General features: G+C 50.1%; 1 protein-coding gene and 3 non-coding genes across 11 annotated transcripts in view; 1 reads left to right on the plus strand and 3 right to left on the minus strand.

Annotated features, from left to right (window-relative positions):
- The window catches only part of LOC137491011 (uncharacterized), a 171,866-nt gene that overhangs the window by 96,972 nt on the left and 62,029 nt on the right, over nucleotides 1–12,865 (plus strand). The gene's annotated exons all lie outside the window — the stretch shown is intronic.
- LOC137494334 (5S ribosomal RNA) lies at nucleotides 12,386–12,504 on the minus strand. The gene has a single exon (XR_011014294.1). It is a non-coding gene; the product is annotated as a 5S ribosomal RNA (ribosomal RNA).
- Nucleotides 12,563–12,681, minus strand: LOC137494322 (5S ribosomal RNA). Its single transcript, XR_011014282.1, has one exon. It is a non-coding gene; the product is annotated as a 5S ribosomal RNA (ribosomal RNA).
- Nucleotides 12,740–12,858, minus strand: LOC137493925 (5S ribosomal RNA). Its single transcript, XR_011013900.1, has one exon. It is a non-coding gene; the product is annotated as a 5S ribosomal RNA (ribosomal RNA).

A 12,865-nucleotide genomic window follows, 5' to 3' on the forward strand; every position in this document is an offset into this window, starting at 1 on the left:
TTCCTTCGTATAGTGCCCCCAGGTGTCTCAATGATGTATGACCTCGGTGTGCTGGCAGTAGACACCACCGTGCCTCTTTCCACTGTATCTTTGACCCACACATGATCACCAGGCTGAAGGTGCAGCATGTTTCGTGCTCTATGTCTATGGTTATAATACTGTCACAGTTTTTGTCTGTATCTCCTCTCTGTCCTTTCCAGGTTATCCAGGTCTACACACCCTGGGTTGAGCTTGGACGAAATGACAGGAACTGTCATTCTTATTTTCCTCCCTATCAGAAGTTCAGTGGAACTGTACCTATTCGCCAGGGGAGCGGCACGATATGCCATCAGAGCGAGATAAGGGTCGCCGGATTTCTTGAGGAGACATTTGATTGTCCTCACAGCACGCTCTGCCTCCCCGTTGCTCTGTGGGAAATGGGGGCTGGATGTCACATGACTAAAACCCCTTGTGAACTGTCTAAAGATCTCAGATGCAAACTGTGGGCCATTGTCTGAGAGGACCACTTCATGTTTGACATGACGAGCGAAGATAGACTTGATGTGATCAATCACAGCTTCAGATGTAGTAGACGTCAGTTTGGCTACTTCAAAATATCTGGAGAAATAGTCCACGATGACTAGGTATTGTTTGTTATCTGGAATAAATCCGCTCCTACAGTAGACCATGGTCTAGACCGAAATTCAGTAGACATCATCTTTTCTTTGAAATTGATTCTTTCATGGCTGCACACATCACATTTCTCTATCATGTTGGTCAGCTCTCTGCTGAGCCCTGGCCACCATACAGAATGCTTAGCCCGCTCTCAGCATTTTGTTATTCCCAGATGGCCCTCATGCAACTTGGACAGGATGTCAGCCCTGAGTGACACTGGGATGACTATTCTGCTGCCGTACAATAGTAGACCATCTTGGATTGTGAGCTCACCTTTGAATGGCAGAAATGGCTAGAATAGAAATAGAATAGAAAAATTATCTGGCCATTCTTCGACACAGAATTTCTTCAAGTGATGGAGTGTAGAGTCATTGTCCTGGTGTCTCTGAATTTCTCTTAGCCTCTTTTCTGTAGCTGGGAGGCTCGCTACCACAGAGTCAACAGAGAGGTTGATTTCCTCCTCCTGCAATCCTTCTGCAGTATGACTGACAGGAGCTCGGGACAGCACATCTGCAGTTGCGATGTCCTTGCCAGCCACATGCGATATGGTGTAGGCAAACCGCATTAGTCGCATGCGCAGGCGCTGTATGTGTGGGGGAAGTTCATCTAATCTTTTTGAGCCTAGTAGAAATCAGGGGCTTGTGGTTCGTTTCAATGTAGAAACTCTTCCCAACAAGGAACTCTGCGAACCTCTCACAGGCCCATGTTGATGCTAGTGTCTCCTTCTCAATCTGGGTGTATCGCTGGTCAGTGCTGCTGAGGGCTCTCCAGGTATACACCACAGGTTTCCACTCTGTGTCTGTTTGCCGCTGGAGAGGAACGGGAAGAGTCAACGGAGACGAGTGTTTTAGCATAAGGATCATACAACGCAAGCCCTGGGGGTGTCGTCAGTTTATCTTTGATATTATCGAAGTCCTGCTGTTCTTGAGGCCCCCAGGCCCACATACTGGACTTCCTCAGCAGGTCTCTGAGTGGTCGTGTTCTCACCGCTAAGTGAGGCAGGAATATCCCCAGGTGGTTTGTCATTCCCTGGAAGCGCCTTACCTCGCTAACATTACTTGGCGCTGGCATGGGTTTTACAGCGCTCACTTTGTCAGGATCAGTGCTGACACCTGATGCCTCTGTAACCTGCCCCAGGAACTTTATCCTGCTCTTAGAAAACTCACACTTATCATTGAGTGCAGTGCCACCGCAGCGAGCCCACCTAGCAGTGGTGTACACAGCCCCTCCACAACGTAAATTTCCCCCTTAGTACTTTTACTGTTTTTTTCAGGGAGTTGCAGTGAACTTGCCCTTCACATTCAGACGAGACCCTCCTGGTCCCAGCAGAACCCTTGTTGACCTCTCCAGCCTACTGAATTGGCCCTGGTTATACAGCATTTCTGATATAGCGGTAACGTCTGCACCAGTGTCAATTTTAAAGCGTGCATTTAGATTCTCCACATGCATGTCTGTCATCCATGGGCTGTCATTAGCATCTGCTGACAGTGAACCCAAAAATGCAACTTTCTCACCAGTATCCTCAATCACTGTAGCTACATGCATTTCACACATTCTTTTGGTTTTACACACCCTGGCGTAATGTCCTTTTTTCCTGCAGTTATTGCATATTACATCTTTGGCTGGACATTGTTGTTGGCTATGCCATCTTGAGTCACCACATCTGCTGCATTGTGCCTGTCTTTCCTTCTGTTGTTTTTGTTCTGTGTGTTTGTATTGTGGCTTGAGTTGTTTAGCGCGTGCCCTGTTTCGCTGTCTTGTGTGCACGCTGTCAAGCTGAGCATTAGAGATATCAGCTTTAAAGTTAATTTTTAGCATTTCTTGTTGCTTCTTCACCTGCTCGCTTTGTCTAGCTCTGGTAATTGCTTTCTCTAAAGTCAGTTCAGGATCGAGTTTTAGCTGTTCTGACAAGCGTTTATCTCTCAAACACACCACAAGTCTGTCTCTCACTATTTCGTCATGCAAAGCCCCATATCCGGTGTGTTCCACTAGGCAGTGCAGCACTGTGTGAAAGCTGTTGGGCGACTCGCCCGTTTCTTGCTGCCTCAGGTTAAACTTTGCCCTCTCAAAGATCACATTTCTGCGTGTTACAAAGTGAGCATCCAACTTTGTCTTAACTGTGTCGTACTCACTCGCTTCCACTGGGCTGAGGTGCAGGGAAAACAATATATCCACCGCCTCCTCCCCCATTGTTTAAATTAGTGCATTTACTTGATTTTTATCCGCTTGCGTCTCCAATCCAGATGTGATGCGGAATCTGTTAAAGCGTATAATACATTTAGTCAAGTCTTCTGCTTTAAATATAAACTTCTCTGGTGGAGAAACTTGAAACTGATTCATTTTGCAGTCTGTGAGCTCGCTAGCATTAGCCCCGAGCTTTCAGTAAACGGCAGAGAGAAACAAATAGCCTGCGTACTGTGTTGTCTCTTATTTGTTCGACATCCGTTAATATTACGTTTTTGCTTCTGACACAATGTTAAGTGGTTAATATGTACACTATAACCTTTCTAGGAGGCACATCAGAAGGACCACACAGTATGTCTATTAAACCCACGGCTTTAATGCTCCCCCTTCAACAAACACCTACACAAGGTTCCTACCTCAGTAGTTAACCTGATACTACAGTGTTTGGGTTGGACTCCAGGCTATCTGATGAAGGCAGTAAGGTTAGACAAATTAGACCACCAATGGTTTAACTATGGTTTAACAAGAGCCGATGGAGCCCTAAAGCAAAGGGAGGGGGCGGGAATAATATTCTGCTCCGGGTCACCAGCAGCTCTTGGTTCACCCAGCTAAACCAGCCACGTCAGTCTGCCCTCCCTTCAGACTGACGTGGCTGGTTTAACCAAAAGCTGTTGGTGGCCTAAAGCAAAGGGGAATTAAGAACACCAATTTCTGCTCCAGGTCACCAGCAGCTCTTTTGGTAACCCAGTTAAACCAGCCACGTCAGCCCGCTCCTCTTATTCCATTTGGGGGGGGGAAGGGGGGGCTGGCTGACGTGGCTGATTTAACCAAGAGCTGCTGGTGCCTTGGAGCAGAAACGGAGAAACGAAAAGGTGGAAATGCTGACCGGCGGATAGATCACTTACTTAGGAGGGCAGGGATGTTCCTTCCAGCGGTCTGGGGACAGCGTACCAGGCTGGCCTTAGAGATTAGTCTGCTTTCCTTCGCCTGCTTGGTTCTGACCTTGTACACGATGAAATGCCTGCGTTTGCCGCAAATGAGAGCTCTGACCTCCCTGCGAATCAGTACCAGGGCCATGCTGGAGAGGCGGCAGGAGGCCGGCGGGGTTTCTGAGAGGTAGTCTAGAAACTGGGCTTGGTTTTTTAGATAGTGCTGTCTCATTGGCTCGGTCATCCGCGTGCGGCCCAGCAGGGCAGGCCAAGCTCGGATTCGGGCTGGCTGATTGAGAAAAAGGAAGTATTCTGGCTCCGCGTTGCCTTTTGCCATGTATCCCAAAAAAGTCTTGATCCTGCCCAGCTTGGAAGTGACGTTGTTCTGTAGGCGGGCGGTAGGCTCGCTGCCCAGTTGGAAGCCTTCAAATTCCCCCAAAAGCAGGTCTGCAGAAAGGGGACAACCAAGAGTCAGCAGAAATGACGACATAACCCCACCAGCCCAACAGCAAAGTGCTATAAAAATACTTAACTCAGTGTGAGGACGTGGTCCGCGAATGGGTAGGCTTGCGGGTTCAAGGCTTCCAAAGGCTCGGGGGGCGTCGGACCTCCGGCCGCTCCTCGCCTGGGGGCCTAGTGTCGATGGTGCAGGAGGCGACCTGGTTCTCCTCTTCCTCCTCCTCTCTTCCCCCCTCCTCAACTCCCGGTAGAGGTGCGTGAATTGGACCAGGGTAGACCTCATCTTGTCCACTTGCTTGCCGAGGTCTGTGAGCTGGGCCTGTATGTGCTTTGTAGCACGCCTGCAGCCGGGGTTGGCGAAAGGACAGTTAGCCTCTAGGCCGTCCGAGTCCCGCTCCTCCTCGGAGGACGACGCTAGCTGAGACATGACGGGAACCGCCGGCTGGGTGGACAGCAGCCATTGCAAATTCCGAGCCACTTTCTGACAATTGGCTCTTACCATAGCCTCTATCCAGCCCGAGGCCGAGAACTCTGCATGCCGCTTCAAGTGCCTGTCTAGGCGGGCTGGCATTCTGCGACAGCCGGGCATGGGGTCCTCCGCATGTCCACGCGACCAGCACGAGTAATAGCCCCTTCTCATCCGAGTTGGTCAACTTGTGGACGGGCTGTAAGGTGAGGCGAGAGGCGGCTGTAGACGTTGAGGCACAGCGCACATTCGGACATGACCATGCAAGACCAAGGCTGAAGGGGTGCAGCGGTTCAAATGAGGGCGGAGCCAGCGTCCACTTTTGCGTCATGGATCTTTCTCTTAAAGGGGAAAGACACCCCCCCGCGGGGTGGAAACCGATGCCTACGAGATCCATTTGGTTCAATGCCTCTCTTGTTACGACTCAAGGGGGAGGGGGGTGTCCAGGGGGGCGAACTGGCGGGCTGAGCGGCAGACATGCTCTGGGTCAAAGCCAGACGGGCCATCTGAGTCCTCACCCACGGATAGAGGCGGGAAGGGGGGGAAGTTGTGTGCGGAGGGACGCCCCCACACCTCCCTGAAAGCATGCCCTGGACAGGGAGGAAACAACCACACCCATAGAGGCTGACCCATTGGTGCTTGGGGGCCGGGGTGGGGGCCTAACCCCTGGGGCGTCACACGAGCTCCTATCGCTCAGTATCAGAGGGGTTCAGCAGCAAGACTGTCAGAAACTAAGTCCGGGATTTCTCACGTTCCCTGAAAACCTGACGGCAGGTCAGAGAATTTTGGCATCGGGCAAATATCTCCAGGCGCGGGACATCCCCACTGGTAACCCGGGAAGGGTGGTCTCTTGTCGGACATGACTTGGTGGGCTTGGGCCTGGGTCTAATCAACGCCCCCTGTGAGCACCTGCTGGCACGTTTTCTCTTTTGGAACTTTCTCACTCCAGATGCATAAATGGTGCCGCTGGTGACCAATGCTGGAGCCACTGGCCTCCAAGGCCCCATGTCACACGCTCTGCCCAGGGACCCCCCACTCTCCGGGAGCAAGCGCCGGTCCCCAAAGACCCTCTAGATTTGACTCCTGATCGCCAGCGGGGACACTGACTTTCCCATAGAGCACGGGCAAGACAGATGTGCTGCTGGTGACCCAACCGGCTTTGGCGCCAGAACGCGCACGGGCTAGCCTGAGGGGAAACGGTCGCGCTCGTGCGCGGCTTGACAGCTCAGCAATGGGCTCCTGACTCCGTGACGCGTGCGCACCTGCCTTGCCCGGGTACGGACACGCCTCCTGGGGCTGCTGGCCTGCCCTTAGACCCCTGGTTTGTTCAACCGGTAAAGCCAAAATTATTCCAAGTCTCGTTTTTTTCACCTTCACCGAAAACAGAGCGGCAGGTCAGAGAAACTCAGCATTGCACATGCATCTCCAGGCGCGGGACATGCCGGGAAAGCTCATTTCAGCAATGGCTTGGTGAGCTGGGGCCTGGGTTTCATTAACTCCACCGAAAAGCGCATTGTTTCCACCTGCCGTTCCACAGACAGTTCGAGTTCCCGCCGGAGCTTAAGCCATATGCATAAACGGTGCCACTGGTACCCCTACAGGGGCCACACAGCACGCACCTGTCTTGCCTGGGCTCGGGCACTCCGACCTGGGGCTGCGTTTGATGCCTTTGGACCCTGGTTCCTCACCTGCACCAGGGTCATAGCACGCACCTGCCTTGCCCAGGCTTAGGCACTCCTACCTGGGGCTGCGTTTGATGCCTTTTGGCCCTGGTTCTTCGCCTGCACCAGGGTCATAGTGCGCACCTGCCTTGCCCAGGCTCGGGTACTCCTACCTGGGGCTACGTTTGATGCCTTTTGCCCCTGGTTCCTTGCCTGCACAAGGGTCATAGCACGCACCTGCCTTGCCCGGGCTCGGGCACTCCTACCTGGCAGCGTTTGATACCTTTGGACCCTGGTTCCTTGCCTGCACAAGGGTCATAGCGCGCACCTGCCTTGCCCGGGTGCGCCTCTGGGGGCTGCTGGCCTGCCCTTAGACCCCTGTTTCGTTTAACAGCTAAAGCCAAAATTATTTTAAGTCCCGTTTTTTTCACCTTCACCGAAAACCTAACGGCAGGTCAGAGAACCCCAGCGTCGCGCATGCATTTCCAGGCGGGGGACATGCTGAGAAAGGTGGTTTCTATTCGGGAAGGTCATGGTGGGCTTGGGCCTGGGTCTAACCAACTTCCCCGGTGATCGCATCCATAAAGACCCACCATCCCCCTCAAACTGACTTTGTCGTGCTAGTGACCCACCATCCCCTCAAACTGACTTTGTCATGCTAGAGACCCACCATCCCCCTCAAACTGACTTTGTCGTGCTAGAGACCCACCATCCTCCTCAAACTGACTTTGTCGTGCTAGAGACCCACCATCCCCCTCAAACTGACTTTGTCATGCTAGTGACCCACCATCCCCTCAAACAGACTTTGTCATGCTAGAGACCCACCATCCCCCTCAAACTGACTTTGTCGTGCTAGTGACCCACCATCCCCTCAAACTGACTTTGTCGTGCTAGAGACCTACCATCCCCCTCAAACTGACTTTGTCGTGCTAGAGACCCACCATCCCCCTCAAACTGACTTTTGTAGTGCTAGTGACCCACCATTCCCTCAAATTGACTTTTTCGTGCTAGAGACCCACCATCCCCCTCAAACTGACTTTGTCGTGCTAGAGACCCACCATCCCTCAAATGAGTGTTCTATTCCAAACAGAAAAAATGCATGTCGTATACCAAATTGAATTTTTTTACGAATTTTTAAAACTTTTTTTACTCAAAATAGCAACGCACCAACAATGCGCCTTAACACACTAATCAAACATTTTTGTTTAATAAGTTTTCTTGTATTACCCATGTTTCCTCCATCTCTGTGATCAGCTAGTTCCCATCAGGTTTTTAGAAATCTCTTCTATTCTGTTGTGAGGGTAATTGTGTCAGTCCTGAAATCACAAAGTACTTTTTAAAAGCTGTATTAGTTTGACGTTACAGTGAAAGTATGTACTAATGTTCCTGCTGAAAAACACAGCTTAAAATTGTCTAAACTGGTTGGCAGGTTTAAGCTGTTTTTCCACAAGGGGTTTCAATTCGTGTTTGACAGTACAGTAGATATTTTAGGCTATTTACTACACGACCTCCTAATAAACATTGATAACAAAACATTGTCATTAAAAGCTAAAAATTTTATAAACAAAAGCCCATTACTATGCCAAGGCACTAACAGAGTTTTTACACACTCTAACCATCACTATAAAATAAATATTCAACACAAATGTCAATTACCAGTAAGAAAAGAGTCGGGAACAGCTGTATGTAATATTCAAGTACTTTTAAGGACTAAACTTACCTGAAATTGGCGAAAGCAGCCGCATGAGCAGCTTTGTTGACAGCCAGATTGAGTGCCGTTGCTTAGGGATTAGAGTGTCGACTCCAAAATATTCCAACGTATCTATTCCTCAATGGACATTGTGCTGGAATTGACTTGAAGACAAGAATCGACTCCCAGAGACGAGTCTGTTTTTTTTTTTTAACCCTCCAGAATGAAGCAGTTACACGCTACACTACAGTTATAACGCTCATTCAGAGCACGATGAACATCGAAGACAAGTTTTATGCGTTTGCTTTTCTACAGAATGTTAGGCTTACACACATCAACAAATTACATGTAAATGTATCAACTTATAACAGCATAATACTCAGTATTCACTACTCATGAGTACTTTTAAAAGGGCTACTTTTTACTCCTACTTTGAGTAATATTTACAACAGGTACATTTACTCTACTCTCACTATATTTTTTTTATGCAAGTAATGGTACTTTTACTTAAGTATGCTTTCTCAGTACTCTTTCCACCACTGCCGGTGGGAAACAATCTTTCCTGACCAACCTGTCAAGATGTCCTGCGCCTGGAAGTACGTGCCTGATGCCAAATGCCTCTGACCTGCCATCAGGATTTTGGGGACGGCGTGAAATTGTGGACTTTGTTTGGTGATAGTTGTGCGGTTAAACAAACCAGGGGGTTCTAAGGCCAGGCTGGTCTGCCTGAACAGGTGTGTCCATTTCCCGTGAGCCTTCGGCCGCACCTCTTGGCACGATTGGGAAAAAAGCAGGGGCTCTAAGGCCAGGCTGGTCTGACCGAGCAGGTGCATCCATTTCCCACTAGCCTTTGACCGCGCGTCCTGGCACAAGGGAAAAAAGCAGGTGGTCTAAGGGCAGGCTGGTCTGCCCGAGTAAGTGTGTCTGTTTCTTGCAAGCCGTCAGCCGTGGATCCTGGCTCAATGGCAAAAAAGCAGGGGATCAATGACCAAGCCGTCTGCCTGAGCAGCTGTGTCTGTTTCCTGCGAGCCTTTGGCTGTGCGTTCTGGCAAAATAGGAAAGAACCAGGGGAGCTATAACCAGGCTGATCTGCCCAAGCAGGTGCATCTGTTTCCCGCGAGCCTTTGGTTGCGCATCCTGGCTCAATGGGAAAGAAGCAGGGGTCTATGGCCAAGCCATCTGCCCGAGCAGTTGCATCCGTTTCTGGCGAGCATTTGGTCGTGCATCCCGGCATGGTTGGGAAAGAACCAAGGGGTCTGTACGTAGACTAGCTGCCCCAGCAAACACGTTCGAACCCTGCCAACCGAGCAAGGTTAACACAGAACTCCTATATCATCTGTTGCTAGAACTACGCGTCATTGGTGCACCCCAGCCACCTCGAAATTTGAGCACTGCCATAGGTAGTGGAACTTGGAAAGGCTGGTGCACCCCTGCTGTCTGAACCACAGTATATTAAGGTGGTGGAGAGGGTGGTGCCCCAGAGCCAGGTGGGTCACCAACAGAACAACTAGCACATGCTTTTTCTCTAAGTCCATATTCCCGGGCTTAAAAGTGGGGTGCTTGGGCACTGCTGGAGAACAGGTGTCAATCAAGAGAACCCTGTGGGGCTGGCGATGGCCCCAGAAAGGGTGTGGCTCCCTAGGCAGAAGGGGTGTGATTTGTGGGATATTGAGCTCAGTGGTTCCAGCCCCCTAACGTGGACCCTGGCTCCCTGGGAAGGGTGTGGGTCCCCGGGCAAGCTTTGGTCAAGTGAGAGCTAGTTCAGTGAGTTTGCAGGGTGGTGGGTCTTTCTAGCAAGCGTCTGGAACGACTAGGCCAGTTTGTGGGATTGTTGGTCTTTCTAGCGAGCTATCATGGTCCAGTTGGAAGATGGCTGGTCTAATGACTGGTGGGCACAATGACGCCCACTAAATGTCCTAAAAAAGTGCATGTTCGATCAGGTTCTACGATTCTTTTTGAAAAAGGGAAAAGCCGTGCAAAAGCTCCCATGGCTGGCGCAGTAAAGCTGCCCAAAAAGGTGTGTGTGTTTGGTGGGGTTCTACTAAACCCTTTGAAAAAAGAAAAGCAGTGCTCAAGCTTCAGCGGCTGGTGCAGTAAAGCTGCCCAAAACGGTGCGTGTTCGATGGGGCTCATACCATCCCTTTGTGGGAAAGAGAAAGAAAAAGGCTGTGTAAAAGCTCCGACGGCTGGCGCAGTAAAGCTGCCCAAACGGTGCGTTGTTCCTTGGACACACATGGTTCCTTTGAAAGAGGAATGGGGAAATCCCCCAAAAGTAGTTACAGCTTATCCATGCATTGGACCAAGGGGATCTTGAAGGTATCGGTTTATACCCCTGGTTCAGGGGTGGATGTTTTCCCCTTTAAGAAGTGTCACCAGCGTCATGACTCGGAAGTGGATGCCTCTGCCGCCTCCTTTTAAACCATTCCCCTCAGTGTGTAAGTCTTTCCCTGCAGCATTGATCTTGGATGGTCATGGCTGAATGTACGCTCTGCTTCAGTCTACAGCCGGCTCTTGTCGCACCTGTTAGCGGTTGACAAGGTGACAAACTCGGAAGAGAAGAGGCTTTTGCTCTCGCTCAGCGCTGGCAATAAGGACACACGTAAGATGCTGTGCAGGGTGCCCAGCTGTTGCAGAACACCGGCCCGTCTAGACAGACACCTGAAGCAGCACACAGAGCTCTCTGCCTCTGGCCGGAAAGAGGCCATGGGAAGAGCAAAGCATCGAAAAGTGACTCAGGAGTTGCTCAGGAGTAGTTGCGTGGTTGCAATCGAATTAATGGGCAGTTCCTGTGGTGTCTCGGTTACCGTGGTCGGAAGACGATGATTGGGAACCAGTTGGCCCAGAAGCCGAGCGTTTGTGTGCTGAACCTTGCTGCATGCTTACTACAGAGTGCATCCAGTCCCAGCTCAAAGATCTCAGCAAGCTGGTGGGGGGGGAAGAGGAGGAGAAGGTAGTCTCCTGCTCAGCCGGCACCACTTCCCCGACCCGGCCCCCAGGCAAGGGGTGGCCAAAGATCCTACACCCCCCAGACCTCTGGAAGCCTACGTCTCACAAAAGTACTCCTACCCGGACCATGTTCCCGCCCTGAGTTGAGTATAGTTATGGCACTTTTCTGTTGGGCTGGTGGGGGTATATCATCAGGGCAGACTTTAGACTTTCGTCCCATTTCTGCAGACCTGCTCTTGGAAGAGATTGAGGGTTATAAACTGGAAAGCGAGTTCACTGGCCGTCTGCAAAACGTCTCATCCAAACTGAGGAGAATCAAGTCAAGTCAAGAGTTTTATTTGTCACATAAATAATAATACAAAGTATGACCAGCAGTGAATGAAGGTCAGGTCCGCTCCAGAGACAGTGCAAGTATAGATAAACAAAAATAAAATAATAATAAGAAAAATATGTGCAAAAAATAATGATAAAATTATACAAAGTAATAAGAATAGCAGCAATATGAGGTAGCTTATAGATATGACTAATACAGTGATATATACGTAGAGTCAAGTGATGTATAACACCGGGTTAGAATTTAGAAGCCTGATGGCCTGGGGAAAGAAGCTCCTCCTAAGTCTCTCAGTTTTTGCCATCAAGCTACGGAAAAGCTTACCAGATGGAAGCAAAGTGGATAGGTAATTACCAGGGTGATTTAAGTCCTTACAGATTTTAACAGTTCTATTTTTACAGCGTTTGAGATGGATGTCCTGCTAGGAGGGGAGAGCAGACATTGAGATGCGCTCAGCTAATCGCACAACTCTTTGAAGTGCTTTGCGGTCCTGGTTTGAGCTGTTTCCATACCACATTGAGATACATTGAGTCAATACGCTTTCTATGGTCCCTGAATAGAAAGTTTTTAGGATTGATCAAGGCGTTCCTAGGGTATATGGAAAGGGTAAGTGGATCTAGAGAACTTCTTTTTTCTCAACGAGCCAGTGGGAATCCGAGCTTGGTACAGAGCAGATTTTAAGCTCTCTTTCACAGAATATGCTGGCACATTGTGGTGCACGAGGTGAGAACCAAGCAGGTGAAAGAAGGCAGACTGATCTCCAAGGCCAGCCTGGTAGCCAGCCGCTGACACCAGACTGCTGGAAGAAAAATCCCTGCCCTTCTAGGTGAATAATAAGACCCCCGGTGGAAACTGACTTTTTTTTTTTTTTTTTTTTTTTTTTTGTGGCACACCAACAGCTTAAGACAGCTATTTAAAACAGGCGCAGCACCAGGGACCGAGCGCAGCTCAGCTGGCATCGACACAGCACCGACAGAAACAATGCCCTTGAAGGCGAGAAAAAATAATGGCAGCGAAGCTGTGACACGGGGAAGTCTATCAGCTGCCAAATGAAGCACTTCGAAAAGCTTACAGCACCTGGTATTCCCAGGCGGTCTCCCATCCAAGTACTAACCAGGCCCGACCCTGCTTTACTTCCGAGTTCAGATGAGATCGGGCATTTCCAGGGTGGTATGGCCGTAAGCGAAAGAGGCTGTCAAGCGTTGGCTATTTAAATCAGCTGCCAAATGAAGCACTTCGAAAAGCTTACAGCACCTGGTATTCCCAGGCGGTCTCCCATCCAAGTACTAACCAGGCCCGACCCTGCTTTACTTCCGAGTTCAGATGAGATCGGGCATTTCCAGGGTGGTATGGCCGTAAGCGAAAGAGGCTGTCAAGCGTTGGCTATTTAAATCAGCTGCCAAATGAAGCACTTCGAAAAGCCTACAGCACCTGGTATTCCCAGGCGGTCTCCCATCCAAGTACTAACCAGGCCCGACCCTGCTTTACTTCCGAGTTCAGATGAGATCGGGCATTTCCAGGGTGGTATGGCCGTAAGGGAAAGAG

The sequence above is a fragment of the Danio rerio genome, chromosome 4 (genome assembly GCF_049306965.1).
Source record: "Danio rerio strain Tuebingen ecotype United States chromosome 4, GRCz12tu, whole genome shotgun sequence".
Lineage (NCBI taxonomy): Eukaryota > Metazoa > Chordata > Actinopteri > Cypriniformes > Danionidae > Danio > Danio rerio.